The sequence below is a fragment of the Carcharhinus amblyrhynchos genome, chromosome 8 (genome assembly GCF_965287045.1).
Source record: "Carcharhinus amblyrhynchos chromosome 8, sCarAmb.v2.hapA, whole genome shotgun sequence".
Lineage (NCBI taxonomy): Eukaryota > Metazoa > Chordata > Chondrichthyes > Carcharhiniformes > Carcharhinidae > Carcharhinus > Carcharhinus amblyrhynchos.
Window position 1 is genome coordinate 122,835,062 of NC_137331.1, and position 23,920 is coordinate 122,858,981.

Consider the following 23,920-nt stretch of genomic DNA (forward strand, 5'->3'; position numbering starts at 1 on the left):
ACCCCTACAGTGCAGAAGGAGGCCATTCGGCCCATCGAGTCTGCACCAACAACTGGTCCCTGGTGCTCTGAGGCAGCAGTGCCACCATGCTGCCTCTGGGTATCGGCAACCGTTTGGGTTAGACGTGCCCGATTTCTTATATGGTTCAGCTCGATGATGAGAGAATATAGCAGAGACATACTGATCAAATCCTCGCTTCAAGAAATGAATTAGTGGCGACAGTGTCAGAAAGGCTTGCGTCACACAACAAAGGTTCTGAAATCCCTGTACCAAGGATTACTACAGAACCAAGTTCAGATTCTCCTCCAGTAAAAAAGAGAGACATATCGCCAAAGTTTTTTGTCTTACACTCATCAGGACAAACGCATGAATAGCAAATTTCAAATGATGCCAACACTAGTAAACCGTGCTGATTGGTTAGCAAGTCGTACCTTATTGGCTGAGGCGATTGCCCCTTAGTGTACAAAGGTGTGTAGGCTAGGTGTTAAATGCGCAGGTTTGCAGCTGTAGAGTGTGGGTGAGGGTGGGCCTGGGTCAGAAGCTCTTTCGGAGAGTCAGTGCAGGCTTGATGGGATGAATGGCCTCTTTCTGCATTGCAGGGATTCTATGATTCTAAGTCTTGTCCTAAAGCAAATTCCCTGATTAGAGGAAGCAACAGGGAAGAATAGATACCACAGTCTCTGGGTAATAGATAGGGAAAAGGATTGAACATATTCCTTTTGTTTGCAGTGAATGGGTGGCTGTAAATGAATACAGGTTATTTCTAGCAAGTGGAAATGAGTGATGTTGTGAGTTGACTGATTATTTTAAATTAGTTGTTAGCGTAACTATCAGCACACTCAGGATTGTTCTGCCCAATCATAGAATCAAGTCTAACATATAAGAACATAAGAACTAGGAGCAGGAGTAGGCCATCTGGCCCCTTGAGCCTGCCCCGCCATTCATTAAGATCATGGCTGATCTTTTTGTGGACTCAGCTTCACTTACCCTCCCGCTCACCATAATCCTTAATTCCTTTACTGTTTAAAAATGTATCTATCCTTGCCTTAAAAACATTCAATGAGGTAGCCTCAACTGCTTCACTGGGCAGGGAATTCCACAGATTCACAACCCTTTGTGTGAAGAAGTTCCTCCTCAACTCAGTCCCAAATCTGCTCCCGTTTGTTTTGTGCTCCCTAGTTCTAGTTTCACCTGCTAAACTTCACCACGCCAAATCCCTCCTAACTTTGGGCATTTTGCTTTGGGTTTTGCAAGCGTGGGCTGCTCGAGTATGGTCCGTACTCAACCTGTTAACAGCGGCTAAAGGAACATACTGTTTGATTTGACCAATCAATCACTGGTATAGAGTCATAGAGGTTTACAGCATGGAAACAGGCCCTTCAGCCCAACTTGTCCATGCTATCCTTTTTTTTAAAGGCCTAAGCTATTCCCAATTGATCTCATTTGGCCCATATCCCTCCATACCCATCTTACCCATGTAACTGTTTAAATGCTTTTTAAAAGACAAAATTGTACCCGCCTCTACTACTACTTCTGGCAGCTCGTTCCAGACACTCATCACCCTCAGGGTGAAAAAAATTGCCCCCTCTGGACACTTTAGTATCTCTCCCCTCTCTCCTTAAACCTTAGCCCTCCAGTTTTAGACTCCCCTACCTTTGGGAAAAGATATTTTCTATCTAGCTGATCTATGCCCTTTTTTTTCATGTCTCTCAAAATACCTCCCTATAATTTATCCACCACAGATGTGAGGCTCACTGGCCTGTAGTTCCCAGGCTTTTCCCTGCAGTCCTTCTTAAATAAAGACACAACATTTGCCACTCTCCAATCTTCAGGCACCTCACCTGTGACTATTGAGGATTCAAATATCTCTGCTAGGCGACCTGCAATTTCCTCCCTGCCTGGCATCCCACCGGCACTGGTACTCGTACACGACATTGTTCAGTTGCGTTGCAGGCAGCACATCTGTGGTAGCTTGGCAAAAGAAACAGAGGGGGTAATGTGAAGGATTTTTCACTTAAACACAAGACGCTGTTATGATCTGGAAAGCCCTGCCTGAAAGGATGGTGGAAGCAGATTCAACTGGAACTTTCAAAAGACAACTGGATACGGGATTGAAGGAGACTAACTTGCCATGGAGGAGAAGATGACATGCGGAATTAACAGGATACCTCAATCAAAGAACTGTTGCCTCACAGTGTCAGGGTCCTGGGTCTCTGGCTCGGGTCACCGTCTGTGTGGAGTTTGTACATTCTTCCCATGTCTGCGTGGGTTTCCTCCAGGTGCTCCGGTTTCCTCCCACAGTCCAAAGGTGTGCCGGTTAGGTGGATTGGCCGTGCTAAATTGACCCTAGTTTCAGGGGGATTAGCAGGGTAAATTTGTGGGGTTACGGCGATAGGGTGGGATTGTGGTCAGTGCAAACTCGAATGGCCTCCTTCTGTACTGTAGGGATTCTAACTGATACAAGAATGGATGGGCCAAATGGCCCCCTGGTGTTCTGTAAATTTCTGTGGTGCGACGATAGTGATTACAATATGGGGTTAAGAATAGTTTATTTTAAATAGAAAGAACATAAATTAATACATTAAGTTGTTGTTGCCTCTCCAGGGCAGTATTTAATATGAACTGCAGTGGTTCAAGAAGGTGGCTCACCACCACCTGTTCAAGGGCAACTAGGGATAGGCCTAGCCAACGACGCCCATGTTCCACGAATGAATAAAAAAAGATGGAATCTCATCCACTGACTAGAGAACTAGTGGGAGAACCTTATCACCTCTTATAGGGAAGGCCCACTGAATATGTCTATGAATTTAACATCATTCAGGCACTTAACTGGATGCCAGGGGGTCTTCTCCAGGAACAAGTACCCCAGGGGCATAGGTCCCACTAGATGCCCTCCCCCTCCCCCCCTGCCCCATCCCCACCAATAAATTTAGCTTGGAGGAGGGTATCAAATTCCAGTCACCACAGAAATCATAGAAACCCTACAGTGCAGAAAGAGGCCATTTGGCCCATCGAGTCTGCACCGACCACAATCCCACCCAGGCTCTACCCCCATATCCCTACATATTTACCCACTAATCCCTCTAACCTACACACCTAAGGGGCAATTTCTTAGCACGGCCAATCAACCTAACCCGCACGTCTTTGGAGTGTGGGAGGAAACCGGAGCACCCGGAGGAAACCCACAGAGACACGAGGAGAATGTGCAAACTCCACACAGACAGTGACCCGAGCCGGGAATCGAACCCAGGTCCCTGGAGCTGTGAAGCAGCAGTGCTAACCCACTGTGCTGCCGTGCCGTGCCAATTATAGTGCGTGTGACAAAGTTAACAGCCTCCAAATGGTAAATCCGGTGGGAAAAAGGCGCTCAATGACTTCTCATTTAGAATTGCTTGCCAGGCAAAGTATGCTTGAGGCCATAACAATCACAATTTTTCATGACATCAGAACCTTACTTTGGTGAGAACACAGAATCGCTCAGACCATGAAGCATGAAGGAACATTAAGCCTTGCCTTCCAGGCCTTTCAGTAAGTTCTGACCTTGAAACAATCTCCATGCCTTTGAGCTGGTGGTAATTAGTGTTGTGCGGGGAGCGAGAGGGTAAGAGGACCGTTCAGAGAGACACACACACACAGAAGGGCATCGGTCATAGATCGAAAGACAGGTATTTGGATCCTAACAACGACAGATCAATGTGAAAAGGCAATGTTTATTGGTTACTGATGAAATCAATTACTTGCTAACCTTCCATGCATAACGTCAAGCAAGCAATGAATCAGGTGCCTCTCATGGAAGAGAAGAGAACGGCAATGTGAGCCTGGAGGAGAATTTCATTGCAAATGTTTGGGAGATGTCATTTAAGAAAAAAAAGGTATTTGTTGTGTACGTCCTCTGCAGATGTGTAAAGTTACAGGGAGAGATTGGAGAAGCTGGGATTGATTTTGATCTGATTTATTATTGTCGCATGTATTGACATACAGTGAGAAGTATTGTTCCTTACACTGTACAGACAAAGCATACCATTCACAGAGAAGGAAACAAGAGAGTGCAGATTGTAGTGTTACCGTCATAGCGAGGGTGTAGAGAAACATCAACTTAATGCAAGGTAAGTCCATTCAAAAGTCTGACAGCAGCAAAGAGGAAGTTGTTCTTGAGTCGGTTGGTACGTGACCTCAGATTTTTGTATATGTTTCCCGACAGAAGAAGGTGAAGAGAGAATGTCCAGGGGTACAAAGATCAAAGAACAACACAGCACCCCTGTGCGTGGGTTGATTTTCTGCTTTGTCCCCGTTGATGTAGACAGGGGCATACCCTTCCTGAAGTCGATGACAATCTCCTTTGTTTTGTTGACATTGAGGGAGAGATTATTGTTGCCGCACCAGTTCACCAGATTCTCTATCTCATTCCTGTACTCTGCCTCATCATTGTTTGAGATCTGACCCACTATGGTGGTGTCATCAGCAAACCTGAAAATCAAATTGGACGGGAATTTGGCCACAGTTATAGGTGTATAAGGAGTATAATAGGGGGCTGAGGACACAGCCTTGTGGGGCACCGGTGTTGAGGATGACCTGTTCAAGGGAGGGCCAACCCATTGGCCAGTTTGCTCTGGGTGAAGGCTCTTCACAGGCTGATAGTTGGGCACCATGGCTGTGATTTCTTGTGACACACAAGAAAGCAGACATGTCTCATCGAATCAGTGCCCAAACAGGCTGTGAAGGTAGAATGACAGAGTCTCTACAGTGCAGAGGAGGCCATTCAGCCCATCGAGTCTACACTGACTCTCCGACAGAGTAACTTACCCAGGCCTCCTCTCTTGCCCTATCCCCGTAAGCCCACACATTTAGGGTGGCCAATGCACACACATCTTTGGACTGTGGGAGGAAACCCGAGCACCTGGAGGAAACCCATGCAGACACTGGGAGAACGTGCGGACTCCACACAGACAGTGAGCCAAAAGGGAACCCAGGCCCCTGGCGCTGTGAGACAGCAATGCTAACCACTCTGTAAGTTGGTAAAGATGATGGATAAGGTGAGAAATCAGTCTTCTGATCCATGCTGTGTTTATAGCGAAACTGCTGTGTATCGTTTGGAGAAACAGTTCGATAAATTCCCCTTTCGCCTCTTCCGTTTGCTTTCTTTCCCAGAAATTGTGCCCTTCCCAACTGAGGAAATGCTTGAGATGCTCACACGGGAAGGTTGAACAAGCCTGCACTAGATTGTGCCTGACAACATTACTTTTAAATTGCTGCAGATTCCAGATAGCAGAGGGTTGCTGCTGTCCCACTCATCCCTTCCAAAGACAAATGAGATTTATTTACTTGATGCTGAGAACCTGTCTGGACTGTTTCTCTACGAGTGTTTTTAAAAACATAGGGTGTGTGTTCCCCCCCTTAAACATCAGGCACAATGAACAAAGATGTTTGTTTATTGATGTCTTTTTTTTAACATCCACAGGTGATTCGGTCCGCCTTGTTGGCCAACAAGGGGCATACACGCGGTGGGTCGTGCTGGGCTGCTCTTGGATGTTGCTTCGAGAGTTGCCTAGTGCTTCACGTCCGTTAGTGTACTCTTAAACTGGACCATCTGACGGGCAACACGACAGCTCAGTGACTATCACTGTTTGCTGTGCAGATACAGGGACCACGGTTGGATCTCCAACTTGGGTCGGTGTCTGTGGGAGTTTGCACATTCTCCCCGTGCTTGCGTGGGTTTTCTCCGGGTGCTCCGGTTTCCTCCCACACCCCAAAAACGTGCTTTTAGGCTGATTGGTGTTAACAAATTGTCCCTAAATTAGACCTCCCTCAATCTGGTGCACACATAATTCTCTAAATTTGCACCCCTTTATTGTGGAGTCCAAGAGGCATAGGCAAAAGTCATAGGTAGAAGAAGGATTGGAATGAGGCACTCACTGAATGTTAAAATGGTGGCGCGGGCTTGTAGGGCCGAGGGGCCTGTTTCCTGTGCTGTGTTGTTCTTTGTTCTTTGTTCAGCCTCTGAACAGACTCTGTATACACCTCTGAGTGCGTGACCAAATTCCCCTCCAATTCGATTCTCAAGTTTGCTGATGACACCACCGTAATGGGTCGGATCTCAAACAATGACGAGACAGAGTACAGGGATGAGATAGAGAATCTGGTGAACTAGCGACAATAATCTCTCCCTCAATGTCAACAAAATGAAGGAGTTAGCCATCAACTTCAGGATTCGCAAAGGAGAACTGTCTACATCAATGGGATGAAGCAGAAAGGGTCGAGAGTTCAAGTTCCTAGGTCCCCCCGCATGCTGATACGATAGTTAAGAAAGCCCACCAATTCCTCTACTTTCTCAAAAGACTAAGGAAATTTCCCGCTGCCTCGGCAAAGCAGCCAGCATAATCAAGGACCCCACGCACCCCGGACATTCTCTCTTCCACCTTCTTTCTTTGGGAAAAAGATACAAAACTCTGAGGTCACGTACCAACCAACTCATGAACAGCTTCTTCCCTGCTGCCATCAGACTTTTGAATGGACCTATCTTGTATTAAGTTGATCTTTCTCTACACCCTAGCTATGACTGTAACACCTCATTCTGCACTCCCTCCTTTCATTCTGTATGAATGGGATGCTTTGTCAGTACAGAGCGCAAGAAACAATACTTTTCACTGTATGATAATTTATGTGACAATAATAAATCATATCAAATCAAATCAAAAATCATTAAACTGCATATCCAATTTCTATGTTGATCAAAATCACTCATGATTTTTGTAACATCTTTCTTACAGACTCCTGTTATTCCGGTATACTCTATCTTCCAGTGCAGTTACTGTGTAACATACAAACCATTCCCGTTTTGTTCTTTGTTGTCCTTTGTCTTCTTATCTTTGCTATTTCTTATCTCTACCCAAACCGATTAGACTTCTTGACCTTGAGAACTAACATCATCTCTCTCTAGTGTGCTAATGGCGTCTATAATTCCTACTGGTGCATCACCCACCTGAGTTATCCCAACACCGTTCCCTAGCTTCCTGTCATTCCAAAATATCAGTTACCCCTGAATATTCAGGTCCTAGCCTTGGTCGCCTTGCAGCCACATCTCTGGCATGGATATCAGGTCAAACAAATAACAAAGAAAAGTACAGCACAGGAACAGTCCCTCCAGCCCTCCAAGCCCATTCTGATCACAATGCCCTAACTAAACAAAAAAAGATCTTCTGCCCTTGCTCAGTCCATATCCCTTTATTTCCCCTCTATTCATGTACCCGTCCAGATGCCTTAGATGTTGCTGATGTGCTTGCTTCCACCACCTTCTCTGGCAGCGCTTTCCAGGCACCCATTACCCCCTGCATGAAAACATTCCCCTGCCTTTCACCTTGAACCTGTGTCCCTTGTAATTGACACTTCCAGCTGGGAAAAAGCCTCTGACTACCCACCCTGTCTATGCCTCTCACAGTTTTGTAGACCTCTATCAGCCTTCGTCTTTCCAGTGAAAACAGTCCCTGTTTATTCAACCTCTCCTCATAGCCAACACCCTCGAGACAAGGCAACATCCTGGTGAATCTTCTTTGCACTCTCTCTGAAGCTTCCATATCCTTGTAGTAGTAGTATAGTGACCAGAAGTGCACGCAACACTCCAAATGTGGCCTAACCAAGGTTTTATGTCACTGCAACATGATTTCCCTTGAACTCAATGTCCCAACTGATGAAGGCAAGCTTGCTATATGCCTTCTAAATCACCTTGACCATCTGTGTTAGAGAACTGTGGACCCACACGCCCAGATCTGTCCAGCTTCTCCTTAAATTTACTCACTGTCCCAGCATCCACTGCACTTTGGAGTAGATTCACAACCCTTTGGGAGAAATTGTTTCTCCTCAACTCTGATTTAAATTTGTCACTCCTTACCCTAAGCCTATGACCTCTCATCCTAGAATGTCCCACAAGAGGAAGCATCCATTCCATGTCTACTTTATCCAGACCTTTTATCATCTTATATACTTCAATTTGATCTCCCCTCATTCTTCTAAATTCATATTTAGCCTGTTCCTCAGTATCTCATCCAAAAACTGCCCCACCATGACGGCTGGTTCACTGGCCTATAATTTTCTGGATTATTCCTGCTTCCTTTCTTAAACAAGGGAACAACTTTGGCTGTTCTCCAGTCCTCTGGAATCTTGCCTGTGGTCAAAGAGGAGGTGAAGATATCTGTTAAGGTCCCAGCTATTTCTTCCCTTGTCTCCTGCAGTAACCTGGGATGGATCCCATCCGGCCCTGGGGACTTGTCTACCTTAATGCAATTTAGGATACTCAATAGTTCCTCCTTCGATCTATTGACATTCTCCGGAGCGTTCACACCCCTTTGAGTAATTGAAATAGCAACTCATGACAAGGTATTTATCAATTCCAATGTCAGAAGCAATTATACTCAGGCTTGGTGGTGTTTAATAAGTCAGTTTTTTTTAATACTTTCATGGAATGTGGGTATCACTGACTGAGCCAGCATTTATTGCCCATCCTTAATTGTCCTTAAATTGCATGCCTTGCTGGGACCACTTCAGAGTCAATCACATTGTTGATGGTCTGGAGTTATGTTTCAATTTGATTTGATTTGATTTATTATTGTCACAACTATTAGTATACAGTGAAAAGTATTGTTTCTTGCGCACTATACAGACAAAGCATACCGTTCAAAGGGAAGGAAACGAGGGTGCAGAATGTAGTGTTACAGTCATAGCTAGGGTGTAGAGAAAGATCAACTTAGTGTGAGGTAAGTCCAGTCAAAAGACTGATGGCAACAGGGAAGAAGCTGTTCTTGAGTCAGTTGTTACGTGACCTCAGACCTTTTTGTCTTTTCCTTGGTGAAAGAAGGTGGAAGAGAGAATATCCGGGGTTCGTGGGGTCCTTAATTATACTGGCTGCTTTGCTGAGGCAGTGGGAAGTGTAGACAGAGTCAATGGATGGGAGGATGGTTTATGTGATGGGTTGGGCTACAGTCACAACGTTTTGTAGTTTCTTGCAGTCTTGGGCAGAGCAGGAGCCCATACCAAGCTGTGATACAACCGGAAGGAATGCTTTCTATGGTGCACCTATAAATGTTGGTGAGTGTCATAGCTGACATGTTAAATTTCATTAGTCTGCTGAGAAACTAGAGGCATTGATGGGCTTTTTTAATTTTAGTGCTGGCATGGGGGGAACCAGGACAGGTTGTTGGTGATCTGGACACGTAAAAACTTGAAGCTCTCGATCATTTCTACTTTGTCCCCTTTGATGTAGACAGGGGCATGTTCTCCACTACACTTCCTGACGTTGATGACAATCTCCTTTGTCTTGTTGACTTGAAGGAGAGATTATTGTCGGTCAGACCAGATAAGGACGGCCGATTTCCTTCCCAGAAGGACATTATTGAACCAGATAGGCTTTTCCAACAATTGACAATAGTTTCATGGTCATCAGTAGACTTTTGATTCTAGATTTTTATTGAATTTGAGTAAAAGCATCTGCTGTGGTGGGATTCGAACCCAGGTCCCCAGAGCATTACCCTGGATCACTCACTCGCCCAGTGAAATAAACACTACGCCACCACCTTCCCCAATGTGTTTAGAGGTGGTTTCCATAATTCCTGTGCTCAAACTCTGCCTCAAAAGATAACAAATGTTTACAAACGCCCTGACCATCTAAGGACAAGTCGCTGAAAGGTGCGTCTGTGCCTTAATTCTCAAAATGGATTGACTTCAATCGAGCTGCAAACCATCATCGCCAGGGTTTGAACAAACACAAGCAATCCATTGTGGCTCCGGTTAATGGGTTAATATATTCAAACACATCTATATATTTAGAAAGTTAACATCATTTATAGGACCCTTGTCAGACCCCACTTGGAGTACTGTGTGCAGTTCTGGTCGCCTCACTACAGGAAGGATGTGGAAGCTATTGAAAGGGTGCAGAGGAGATTTACAAGGATGTTGCCTGGATTGGGAGGCATGCCTCATGAAGATAGGTTGAGGGAGCTGGGACTCTTCTCCCTGGAGAGACGAAGGTTGAGAGGCGACCTGATACAGGTTTGTAAAATGTTGAGAGGAATAGATAGGGTGGATTCTCAGAGGCTATTTCCCAGGGCTGAAATGATCGCTACGAGAGGACACAGGTTTAAGGTGCTGGGGAGCAGGTACAGAGGAGATGTTAGGGGTAAGTTTTTCACTCAGAGGGTGGTGAGTGAATGGAATCGGCTGCCGTCGGTGGTGGTGGAGGCGAACTCGCTGGGGTCTTTTAAAAGACTTCTGGATGAGTATGTGGGATCTAATGGGATTGGGGGTTATAGATAGGTCTATGGCTTAGTAGGTATAGAAGTGATTGGCCCAACTAGTGGGCTGAAGGGCCTGTTTGTGCTGTAGTGTTCTATGTTCTATGTTCTATCTAGTGATGCCCCACTATACACCAGCAATCTGAAGGCTGGGTGAGGAATTTTTTAAAAGCAGCTGACAGCACCACCATCTAAAACCGGTGCATCTCAAGTTCCCAGCCAATTATATCTCAAGGATCCCTATTCTTACACTATGGTGGCACAGTGGTTAGCACTGCTGCCTCACAACGCCAGGGCTCTGGATTCGATTCCTGGCTTCGATCATTGTCTGTCTGGAGTCTGCACATCCTCCCCGTGTCTGTGTGGGTTTCCTCTGGGTGCTCTGTTTGTCTCCCACAGTCTGAAAGACGTGCTGGTTAGGTACATTAACCATGCTAAATTCTTCCTCAGTGTATCTGAACAGGCACCAGAGTGTGGTGACTAGGGTGTTTTCACAGTAACTTCATTACAGCGTTAATGTCAGCCTACTTGTGATAATAATAAATCAATAAACAAAATTTATGTTTAGCTGCGGCAGCAGCAACTCCCCCAGTACTTACAGAATACTGAGCGGCCTGGATAGAGTGGACATGGAGAGGTTGTTTCATGAGTGGGAGAGACTAGAATTCGAGGGCACAACCTCAGAGTGAAGGGGACACTCCTTTAAAACTGAGATGAAGAGGAATTTCTCCAGCCAGAGGGTGGTGAATCTGTGGAACTCATTGCCTCAAAGAGCTGTGGAGGCCAGGTCATTGAGTGTCTTTAAGACAGAGATAGATAGGTTCTTGATCAATAAGGGGATCAAGGTTATGGGGAGAAGGCAGGAGTATGGGGATGAGAATCATATCAGCCATGATCGATTGAATGGCGGAGTGGACTCAATGGGCCGAATGGCCTAATTCTGTTTCTAAATCTTATCAGCTCACCGTATTGGACTAAAAGAGAAAGTGCTGGAAAATCTCAGCAGGTCTGGCAGCATCTGTAAGGAGAGAAAAGAGCTGATGTTTCAGGTTCAGGAGACCCTTTGTCAAAGCTGAAAGGCAGAGAAAGTAGGAGATGTTTTACACTGCAGGGTGAGGGAATGAAAGATAAGTCATAGACACAGAGACCAGGGGAAAAGACTGCTGTCCACAGAGAGAATAAAGAGTGGGAATGGCCAAACAGCAGAGAAATTGTGAACTGTGACAGATGGAGATGTTAGGGGAGGGGGAAATGGGACAGAGGTGGAATATCGAAAAGGGTAAGCTGGGGGGGGGGGGGGGGAGGTGGAAGGAAAGGTAAGGGAAGGGGATGTATTGGACTATGTATTCAAGAGGGCATGTGATCAGATGGCACATGACCAGGTACCATGTGACAGGCATCTCTTGGTCAGATGTCATGTGCTTCGGATGTCACATGATCAGATATACTGGCGTCGCCTGCAGCTAAACTGACCAATCCTGACTCTGACTGACGTTGAACTGAATCCTTCCAGGTGGAAGAGTCAATTACTGGGGGCACGGGCTTAAGGTGCGAGGGGCAAGGTTTAAAGGAGATGTACGAGGCAGATATTTTATACAGAGAGTGGTGGGTACCTGGAACTCGTTGCCAGGGGAGGCGGATACTGTAGTGAGTTTTAAGGGGTGTCTTGACAAATACATGAATAGGATGGGAATAGAGGGATATGGTCCCCGGAAGGGTAGGGGGTTTTAGTTCAGTCGGGCAGCATGGTCAGTGCAGACTTGGAGGGGCAAAGGGCCTGTTCCTGTGCTGTAATTTTCTTTGTTCTTCCAACTGTTTTGTTTCTATCAGGAAATTAGCGTAGGCACAAGGTTTAAAAATTAGGGGCTAGAAGAGAATTGTGGTGCCCATTTGCCAGCGGGCCAGGGTATTGATTTATTTGCAACACAATCCCCTCATCCTGAAGTATATTTCCCCAGTAAGGCGGCAGTTTGAGAACTGCCACTGCTTAGCGTAAGGGAAAGCAATTAAAACTGCTTAACAAATCCTTTGTCGACTCATTTGACTGTGAGACACGGGAACACGATTCACGGTGTACCTTTGGGGCAGACTGAACTGGTTGGGTTTTGAATAATCGCTCACTTCAGTAGGTTGGGAAAATTGTCTAGTGTATGTGGCAGTGCGCTTGGGAAATCTGCCACTCCCTGTTCACACCAGCACCTCTGGGAAAACAGAATATAACTCCAGGGGCTTCTTAATTCTCCACCAGAGTAGTTGACCGTATCGACTTTTTTTTTTCCACTCTTGACATCAGGAGGTTTGGCAGTGGCAATTAATCACTGACGTTAAAAACAACTCCACTGCAAGTTGCCACCAGATCTCTCTGGGAGAGCTTTATTTTTTCACTTGTTTACCAGAATCCGCTGAGAATTCCTCGGCGGGGTGGAGGGGGGTGGTAGGATTCAGATTGTACGGCTGGTGATCAGGTGGGCGGCACGGTAGCACAGTGGGTTAGCACTGCTGCTTCACAGCTCCCGGGTCCTGGGTTCGATTCCCGGCTCGGGTCACTGTCTGGGTGGAGTTTGCACATTCTCCTCGTGTCTGCGTGGGTTTCCTCCGGGTACTCCGGTTTCCTCCCACAGTCCAAAGATGTGCGGGTTAGGTTGATTGGCCAGGCCAAGAAATTGCCCCTTTAGTGTGTCCAGGGCTGCGTAGGTTAGAGGGATTAGTGGGGGTATAATATATAGGGATATGGGGGTAGGGCCTGGCTGGGATGGTGTTCGGTGCTGACTCGATGGGCCGAAGGGCCTCTTTCTGCACTGTAGGGTTCTATGATTCAGATGCTTGTAGTTCAGATTCCCACTTTGCAGAACATTTTCCAGGCCTGCCCACCATGGGATCTTCCAGTCCCATTGATGGTGAAACCCTGCCACAAGTTTTCCAACGGGCTGAGGAGTGGGATAACACAGAACAGGAACCCCATTGACATGGGAGTCGGTGGCTGGCCAACATTTATTGCCCATCTCTAGTTGCCCTTTTTTAAAGTTTACTTATTCATCACAAGTGGGCTTACATTAACACTGCAATGAAGTTAATGTGAAAATCCCCTCGTTGCCACATTCCGGCGCTTGTTTGGGCACACTGAGAGAAACCTTAGATGGCCAACGCAGCCAAACAGCACGTCTTTTGGACTGTGGGAGGAAACCAGAGCACCCGGAGGAAACCCACACGGACACGGGGAGAATGTGCAGACTCCGCACAGACAGTGACCCAAGCCGGGAATCGAACCCGGTTCTATGGAGCTGTGAGGCAGCAGTGCTAACCACTGTGTCACCCTTTGGAGGATAGTTGAGAGTCAACCACATTGCTGTGGCTCTGAAGTCATGTGGAAGCCACACCGGGTAAGGACGGCAGATTTCCTTCTCTAAAGGACATTGGTGAACCAGATGGGATCAGAAAATCCCACTGCCAGACAACTGGGAGCCACCTCCACCACCGCGAAACATGCCACAGGGGGCTTGGAAAATCCTGTCTACCCCAGTTGCCCCTTGAGAAGGTGGTGGTGAGCTGCCTCCTTGAGCCGCTGCTGTCCATGTGGCGTAGGTACACCCACAGTGCTGTTAGGGAGGAAGTTCCAGGATGTTGACCCAGCGATAATGAAGGATGGGTGATACATTTCCAAGTCAGGATGGCGAATGATTTGGAGGGGAGCCTCTGGGTGGTGGTGTTCCCATGTGTCTGCTACCTTATCCTTCAAAGCAATAGGGGTCACCTGTTTGAAGGTGCTGTTGAAAGAGCCTTGGTGAGTTGCTGCAGTAGATCTTGTATATGGTACACACAGGCTGCTAAAGTTAAAAGTTAAGGTTTATTTATTTGTGTCACACAGAGGCTTACATTAACACCGCAATGAAGTTGCTGTGAAAATCCCCTGGTCGCCACACTCCGGCACCTGTTCGGGTTACACTGAGGGAGAATTTAGCGTGATCAATGCACCCTCCCACAGCACGTCTTTCAGACTGTGGGAGGAAACCAGAGCACCCAAAGGAAACCCACGCAGACACGGGGAGGAGGTGATGGACTCCGCACAGACAGTGGCCCGAGCCAGGAATTGAACGCCAGTCCCTGGCGCTGTGAGGCAGTAATGCTAACCACTGCGCTACCTTGCCATCCTACTGTGTGTGTTGGAGGGAGTGGATGTTGAAGAAGGAAGGGCAGGGTGTCAATCAAATGAGATGCTTTGTCCTGAGCTTCTTGTGTGTTGCTGGAGCTGCACCCATCCAGGCAAGTGGGGAGTATTCCATCACACTCCTGACTTGTGCTCTGTAGATGGTGGACAGGCTTTGGGAGTCAGGAGGTGAGTTACTCACCACAGGATTTCCAGACTTTGACTTGCCCTTGTCTCCACAGTATTTATATGGCGAGGTCCAGTTCAGTTTCTGATTCACGGTAACCCCCCGGGATATTGATAGTGGGGGGTTCAGCGATGGGAATGCCATCGAATGGCAGTGGGCGTGATGATGGTTAGATCTTTGCTTGTTGGAGATGGTCATTGCCTGGCACTTGTGTAGCACAAATGTCACTTATTGCTTGATTAGAGAATTCTCTGGCCATTTGCACAGGCAGGATTCTCCAGTCACGCTGCAGTGAACAGAATTTCGGCGGAGCGCCAAATTCTCCATCCTCACTGGCAGCAGCGATGGGGCGTGAACGGCTGGAAAATTCCGTCCGGAGTCTGATCCTAGTTTACTTGAATATACTGGGATTGGGTTTTAACATTCACGGAGGTGAGTTCGATTCCACTAGTGATCACACTTGTTTAAATGTTGTTTGAGTGTGAGACACCCCAGTGTGAGACAGAGCTAAGAACCTGGTGTCACTTATCAAGGTTCGAATGGAAATTTGCACTTAATGCAGACTATCAATTCTTCAAAGCTCCAACCCAAATATCTCAATGTTACTTTATGTGAAAATATATGTGACTTTGTCACTCTAACGTGCATTGCACATGTTAGAAATGTTATCAAAATTAATACGGAGCCTTTAAAATAGTTCAATGTTACAAGGTCATTTATCAGACTCACATTTGACACAAAACCACATAAAGGATATTCTCCCCACACCCATCCTGCCTGACTGGTGCATTTGAAGATGGGGAGGGGCTTGTAAAACAAAGTCTTCCCATCGCCTTCCAGCCCACACACTGTCCTGTCTTCCATGTTACAGTGTGTAGTTAAGGCGTCAGGAAGCCTCTGGCCCTTAACTAGACCTTCTCAGTTCTTTAAGTGGCCAAGGATTTATTCCATCATTGGCGGCCTTGCCTTCACCTACCTTCAGGCCCCAAGGTCTGCAATTCCCTCTCCACACCTCTTTCCTCTTTTACCTGACTCTCCTCAACACCTACCACTTTGACCGCGCACTTGTTCACCTACCCAGATATCTCCTTACGTCTCTCTGTGTCATCCATTATGGGCGGCACGGTGGCACAGTGGTTAGCACTGCTGCCTCACAGCGCCAGGGACCGGAGTTCGATTCCTAGCTTGGGTCACTGCCTGTGTGGAATTTGCATGTTCTCCCCGTGTCTGCGTGGGTTTCCTCCAGGTGCTCCAGTTTCCCCCCACAGTCCAAAAGACGTGGGGGTTAGATGCATTGGCCATGCTAAATTCTCCCTCAGTGTACCTGAACAGGCGCTGGAGTGTGGTGACTAGGGGAATTTACCAGTAACTTCATCGCAGTGTTAATGTAATCCCCTGGTGACTAATAAATGAACTTTATTCTTTATTTTTTATTTTACCCGAGGGTTGCTCACACAACGCTTCCTGGGACATTTTACTTTATTTAAAGGTGTCACATAAATGCAAGCTAATGTCGTTCACTCTTTTCCACACTCTTCCTTTCCCCAGGGTAAACTTTAGCCACTCTTGTCAGCAGCTCAGACTGATTTACACATCTCCAATCCAGAGGTCACAACAGTAGGGAGTTTAAAATATTACAGGACCAGCCAGGATGCACTCCGTCAGTCTAAACGCTTTGATTAATGTATCCATCAGGTCATATCCAGTGTGATAACACTTAACCCACAACCCACGTAGAACAAACATCATGGAAGGAGACCATTTAGCCCACTGTGCCTGTGCTGGCCCTTAAGTCCCATTCTCGCTGCTGTTTCTCCATTGTCCTGCACTTCTGCTTGAAAGCTTTGTCCTCTCTACAGCGCATTCAGACAGAACATTCCAGATCGATCACAACTTTGCATCTTAAAAGAAGAACTCCTGTTTCTCCCTCTCTGCCTCCTCTAACAATCAGCTTCAATCTCTATCCCTCTGCTTACTGAGCCTCTTGCCATTGGAAGCAGCTTCTTATTATGTTGTCTTTCAAAACTGCAACGCAGTGATTAACACTGCTGCCTCACAGCGCCAAGGACCTGGGTTCGATTCCCTGGTCACTGTCTGTGTGGAGTTAGCACCTTCTCCCCGTGTCTGCATGGGTTTCCTCCGGGTAGTCCGATTTCCTCCCACACACCAAAGATGTGCAGGTTAGGGGGATTGGCCATGCTAAATTGCCCCTTAGTGTCCCAAGATATGCAGGTTAAGAGGATTAGCTGTACTAAGTTGCCCCTTAGGGTCTAAAGATATGCAGGTCAGAGGGATTGGCTATGCTAAATTGCCCCTTAGTGTCCAAAGATGTGCAGGTTAGGTGGATTGGCCGTGCTAAATTGTGCCTTAGTGTCCAAAGATGTGCAGGTTAGGTAGATTGGCCATGCAAATTGTCCCTTACTGTCCAAAGATGCGCAGGTTAGGTAGACTGGCCGTGCTAAATTGTCCCTTAGTGTCCAAAGATGTGTAGGTTAGATAGATTGGCCGTGGAAATTGCCCCTTAGTGTCCAAAGATGTGCAGGTTAGGTAGACTGGCCGTGCTAAATTGTCCCTTAGTGTCCAAAGATGTGCAGGTTAGGTAGACTGGCTGTGCTAAATTGTCCCTTAGTGTCCAAAGATGTGCAGGTTAGGTAGATTGGCCATGCAAATTGCCCCTTAGTGTCCAAAGATGTGCAGGTTAAGTAGATTGGCCGTGCTAAATTGTCCCTTACTGTCCAAAGGTGTGTAGGTCAGGTGGATTGGCCCTGGTAAATACGTGGGATGAAAAGTGACATGGTGGGGAACTTTCAGGTGGGTGTTCCCATTGCAACCTAGAGGTCGCAGGTTTGGAAGGAGTTGCTGAAAGAGGTTTGGTGAGTTGCTACAGTGCATCTTGTGTATGGGACACACAGCTGCCAGTGTGCATCGGTGGTGGAGGGAGTGAGCATTAAAGCTGGTGGAATGGATGCCCATTAAGCGAGTTGCCTGGGTGAAGTGAGGTTGTGGGTCAGCCTGGCTACTTTGAGTGATGTTGATCTATTTTTGCTGGAAAGTGATCTGATTGCCAATTTAGCTCAGGTATTAATAGCTGCTCAAATCTAGACGAAGAAATGAAAGGAATTATATCAATGCCAGACAACCTTCATTCCTTAAGGGGAACTGGCTGGGTTAATGCTGCACTAATACTGGCTCATGGTGCGGCCCAAGTTGTTTTCTAAGGTTTTGAGTCAAAATGCATGACTTTGGAAATATCCTCACTCTGGGCTTACTCCCAGGTCATACGATGCCTGATTTTGATTTGATTTAATTTGATTTATTATTGTCACATGTATGAACATACAGTGAAAAGTATTGTTTCTTGCATGCTATACAGACAAAGCATACCATTCGTAGAGAAGGAAAGGAGAGAGTGCAGAATGTATTGTTACAGTCATAGCTAGGGAGTAGAGAAAGATCAACTCAACATGAAGTAGGTCCATTCAAAAGTCTGACAGCAGCAGGGAAGAAGCTGTTCTTGAGTTGGTTGGTACGTGACCTCAGACTGTTGTATTTTTTCCCCAGTGGAAGAAGGTGGAAGAGAAAATGTTCAGGGTGCGTGGGGGTCCTTAATTATACTGGCTGCTTTGCCGAGGCAGTGGGAAGTGTAGACAGAGTCAATGGATGGGAGGCTGGTTTGCGCGATGGATTGGGCTACGTTCACGATCTTTTGTAGTTCCCTGCTATCTTGGGCAGAGCAGGAGCCCATACCAAGCTGTGATACAACCAGAAAGAATGCTTTCTATGGTGCATCTGTAAAAGTTGGTGAGAGTCATAGCTGACATGCCAAATTTCCTTAGTCTTCTGAGAAAGTAGCGGCGTTAATTTGATAATGACATTCACTGCTGAAAGATCACGTCTACAGCTGTTAAAGATAATCCAGTTGTGGTCCCCGTACTGAAAAAGGACTGAGACATTGGAGGCAGTCCAAAGGAGATCCACCAGGCAGATTCCTGGGGTGAGAGTGTTGTCCTATCAAGAGAGATGCAATAATCTGGGTCTGTATTCCTTCGAGTTTAGGGGAGTGAGGGGTGACCTTACTCAAACATACAAGATCCTGAGAGGGTTTGACACAGTAGATGGTGAGATGTTTTCAGTAGTGGTGAACAAGGGGACATAACTACAAGATAAAGGGCCGGTCATTTAGAACTGAGGTGTGTAGAAACTTCTTCTCACAGAGGGTGGTGAATCTCTGGAATTCTCTGCCCCAAAGGGTAGGTGAGCCTGGATCATTAGCAGTATTTAAAGTGGAGATGGATAAATATTGAGGAAGCTCTGGAGAACTGGTATAGACAAGGAGCTGAGGCCGGTGTATATCAGCCATGATGGTATTGAGTGGTGAGGCAGGCTTGAAGGACCTAGTGTGGCCAACTCCTGCTTCTATTTCTTATTCTTGTGTCCAAAGATTCAATTGAAGATTTTTCTACTCACCTCTGTCCCAAGTGGCAGTGCCCTTATTTCTAAGACTCTGCCCTCCCCCCCGTCCGTCATTTTCCAAGCAGAGGGAGCAGAATCTATCTCCCCCTTCAAACTTGCTTAGGGTTTCGCACTTCTAAAGAACAAAGAACAAAGAAAATTACAGCACAGGAACAGGCCCTTCGGCCCTCCAAGCCTCCACCGACCGTGCTGCCCGACTGAACTAGAAACCCCCTTACCCTTCCGGGGACCGTATCCCTCTATTCCCATCCTATTCATGTATTTGTCCTTTAAAGCTCACTATCGTATATACTTGCCGGCTACCTTGCCAGCAGCGAGTTCATAGCATTCACCGCCCTCTGTGTAAATAACTTGCTTCTCCTTTAAACCTTGCCGCTCGCACCTTAAACCTGCACCCCCAAGTAATTGACTCTTCCACCCTGGGAAAAAACTTCTGACTATCCACTGTGTCCATGTCCCTCATAATGGCTTCTATCAGGTCGCCCCTCAACCAGTGAGAACAAACCAAGTTTCTCCAACTTCTCCTCATAGCTAATGCCCTCCATACCAATCTCCATTGAGATTGCCTCTCAGTCTCTGAAGTGTAGGTGGCCACTGTACACAATGGGTTAAATTTTCCTGTCCCGCCTGCCACAGGGATCATAGTGGATTGACCTCTAGTGACCTCGGGCAGGATTTTCCAGCCTTGGCGGGAGCATGGCTGGAAAATCCTGCCCATTGTGTCCTCACAAGGCAACTGGGAATGGGCCTGGTGAGCTGTACACACTGCTCCAGGTATGGCCTCACCGTTGCCCTGTATCCTTTTCATTCACAGTAAGAAGTCTCACAACACCAGGTTAAAGTCCAACAACCACCAAATAAACTTGTTGGGCTTTAACCTGGTGTTGTGAGACTTCTTACTGGTGTTTACCCCAGTCCAATGCCAGCCTTTTTATTCATTCATGGGACATGGGTGTTGCCAGTATTTATTGCCCATCTTGAGTTGCCTTTGGACAGAATTGAAAGTCAACCACAACCACATTGCTGTGGCTCTGGAGTCACATGTAAACCAGGACAGGTAAGGCAGATAAGATTTCCCTTCCCTAAAGAGACATTAGTGACCCAGATGGGTTTTTCCAACAACGATTTCCTGGTCATCAGTAGATTCTTAATTCCAGATATTTTTAATCGAATTCAAATTCCACCATCTGCCGTGGTGGGATTCAAACCCGGGTCCCCCAGAACATGAGCCGGATTAATGAAATCTAGCGATAGCACCACTAGGCCATCGCCTCCCCTGTATAATTGCAGCAAGAACTTTTCGCTCTTGCGCTCATTGCAATAAAGATATTTGGCTTTGCTGCATCTTGTGTGTCAACGTCACATCAGATCTCACGCCGTGAGGGCTGGGTGGTGGGTGCGGGGAGGGCAGGGTGTTAAAAGACTTGGCTGCTCTTCAGCTCTGGATCTGATAAGCCAGAGTAGGTGCTTCTGATGAGAACTTTGGAATATGATGGCATTTGATGGGAATGATAAAACTGCTCGAGTGCAACTCGATGCCTTTGAAAGGAGTCCTGTTAATCCTGCCTTTGAGTGGAAGTTGGTGCCCTGTGTTTGCTTTGGCGGTTGAAGTAGTGCGTTACCCTAATTGTCATTCCTTTGCTGTTTAGTAATCTCTTCATGTGCGCCGTCTCCCTTTCCCTCTTTCATTCATTCACACCTCCCCCCCCTCCTCCCCATCCCACACACCCAACCTTACAGCAAAGCAAAGATTCTGTCAGTCTCTAGTGTTAAGTGTCTGCGACAGGGAGAACTGGTTTGCTCTGACGCTGTTTGGTACATTTCTACCCCCCCTCCCACCGTTCCTGGAATAGGATGGATTATCTGACTGAGCTACTGCATTCAGTCAACACATGCCAAAGGAGGAGTGTCTGATCCTGTTGATTGGCTTACACCAGATGTGAAGGTTGAGGAACAGCAACCAGTTTTAAGCTCTCTCTCTCTCTCTCTCTTTCTCACTTCAGATATATACAGACCTGAGATGATCCCCCCAGCCCCCCATTCTCCCTCTCCCTCTCTCCCTCTGCAACCCACGTCCTCCCATTTCCAGAGATTCCGGGACTGAGGCAGACGGACAGACAGAGAGAGAGAGAAAAAACAGCGAAACAGGGGATGGTATCAGGTTCTCATTTCTGCTGAAGGAGGAAAAGTTCTCTCGTGCAACATCTGTACAGTTTGCCTGAGTGACGGAAGATAGCGAGGAACTGTACATGCTGTGAGTACATGCAATTTTTTTTTGCTTTAAAGTGGGGGGTTGGGGGGGGGGCAGATTAACCCGCTTTCAAAGCTTGTTTGCGATGCAGGAGCTAGACAAACAGCCTGTTGAGTTACATTGGGACCTTGGGTGAGGAGGGCAATGTGTTTGACAGAATACCTCACCGTGTGCAGAACTGGGCTCAGAAAACTGGAGGGGACAAGGTGCCTGGGGTGGGGGTGGGGGGGGGGGTGGGGGGAGCCCTCCTGCCGTTAACTACACTTTGCAGTGTACTGGGTGAAATCTTTTTACTTTGTTTGCCTGAATGGGTCTCTCAGCTGCTTTGTTTAAATATAGGGGACCTCTCTAACCGTGGGCAGTGACAGGTGGGTGTGTGCTGAGTGAGGGGGGTGGAGGGGTGGGGGCAGGTGGGAGGGGTGTAGTGTGTGAGAGGGGAACAACTGCAGTGAAACATGGACACAAAAACTCGGTCAGAATGGTAACGAGATACTAGCTGCAAATGTTGGTTAGCACTGGGGAGAGAAGGTGGATTGTGGCAGGTCCCCTGCTCCAGTTGGGTGCGCTGGGTTCTTCCGGTAACTGGTGTCTTCGTAGGGTCAGGGTCGTACAGCGCAGAGAAGGCCCTTCAGCCCATCGAGTCTGCGACAACAATAACTATGACTGCAACCCATTTTCCAGCACTTGTCCTGTATCAGTGGCAGCAAGGTGGCACAGTGGTTTGGTGGCACCAAGGTGATGCTTGGGATGGCACAATGGCAAGTGGTGAGCACCGCTGCCTCACAGCGCCGAGGACTGGGGTTCGATTCCCGGCTCGGGTCACCGGCTGTGCGGAGTCTTCACGTTCTCCCCGTGCCTGCGTGTGTTTCCTCCGGGTGCTCCGGTTTCCTCCCACAGTCTGAAAGACGTGCTGGTGAGGTGCGTTGGCCGTGCTAAATCCTCCCTCGGTGTACCCGAACAGGCGCCGGAGTGTGGCTACTGGTGGATTTTCACAGTAACTTCATTGCTGTGTTAATGTAAGCCTACTTGTGACACTAATAAACTCTTAAACTTTAATTTTGCCCTCCAAATTGAGTTCCTTGTCAGCAAGAATTTAGAACATTGTGTTTTATCACTGAATGTTATGATATTTCAAGTGCTCATCCAAATATTTTTGAAAGATTGTAATTTCCAGCCTCCACTACCTTCCCAGGCAGCGCATTCTAAAGTCCCACCACCCTCTGAGTGAAAAGGATTTTTCTCAAATACCCTCTGAATCTCCAGTACCTCCCTTAAAATGATGCACCCTTGTGATTGACCCCTCAACCAAGGGGAACAGCTGCTTCCTATTTACCCTGTTCAAACCCCTCATAATCTTATGCACCTCAATCATGTCCCCCCTCAGCCTTCTCTGCTCTAGAGAAAACAATCCTAACCTATCCAGTCCCTCTTTATAGCTCAAACACTCCATCCCAGGCAACACCATGCTGAATCTTTATAAGACCCTTGTAACATAAGAACATAAGAAATAGGAGCAGGAGTAGGCCATCTAGCCCTTCGAGCCTGCCCCGCCATTCAATAAGATCATGGCTGATCTGTTGTGGCTCAGTTCCACTTTCCCGCCCTCTCCCCATAACCCTTAATCCCCTCTCTTATCAAGAACCCATCAACCCGCTTCTTAAAAATATTTAGCGAGGCAGCCTCCACCACTTCAACGGGCAGAGAATTCCAGAGATTCACCACCCTTTGAGTGAAGAAGTTCCTCCTCAACTCCGTTCTAAACCGCCTCCCCTTTATCTTGAGGCTGTGCCCCCTAGTCCTACTGTCTTTTTTGAGCGGGAAGAGTCTCTCCACCTCTATCCTATCCATCCCATTCATCATCTTATACGTCTCAATGAGATCTCCCCTCATTCTTCTAAACTCTAATGAGTACAAGCCTAGTTTATTCAGCCTCTCCTCATAGCTCAACCCCCTCAACTCCGGTATCAGCCTAGTAAACCTCCTCTGCACTCCCTCCAGGGCCAAAATATCCTTGCGCAGGTGCGGCGCCCAAAACTGCACACAGTACTCCAGCTGCGGCCTCACCAATGCCCTATACAGCTGCAGCAAGACCTCCCTACTTTTATATTCAATCCCCCTCGCTATGAAGGCCAGCATCCCATTCGCCTTCCTGACCACCTGCTGCACCTGCAAGCTGGGTTTTTGCGACTCATGCACAAGGACCCCGAGGTCCCTCTGCACCGTCGCCTGCTGCAGTTTTTCGCCACGTAAGTAATAGTCCTTCCTACCATTCTTCCTACCAAAGTGGACCACCTCACAGACCCCACGTGGAGTACTGTGCTCAGTTCTGGTCGCCTCACTACAGGAAGGATGTGGAAGCGATTGAGAGGGTGCAGAGGAGATTTACAAGGATGTTGCCTGGATTGGGAGGCATGCCTTATGAAGATAGGTTGAGAGAGCTCGGTCTCTTCTCCCTGGAGAGACGAAGGTTGAGAGGCGACCTGATAGAGGTTTATAAAATGTTGAGAGGTATAGATAGGGTGGATTCTCGGAGGCTATTTCCCAGGGCTGAAATGGTCGCTACGAGAAGACACAGGTTTAAGGTG

General features: G+C 47.2%; 1 protein-coding gene across 1 annotated transcript in view; it reads left to right on the forward strand.

Annotated features, from left to right (window-relative positions):
* The first annotated feature begins 4,009 nt into the window (after positions 1-4,009).
* The window catches only part of LOC145346880 (carbohydrate sulfotransferase 9-like), a 110,780-nt gene continuing 90,869 nt past the window's right edge, over positions 4,010-23,920 (forward strand). Inside the window, exons 1-2 of the mRNA XM_080194742.1 lie at positions 4,010-4,106; positions 21,088-21,338. The gene's annotated coding sequence lies outside the window, so the exon portion shown is untranslated. The remainder of the gene's footprint in view (positions 4,107-21,087; positions 21,339-23,920) is intronic.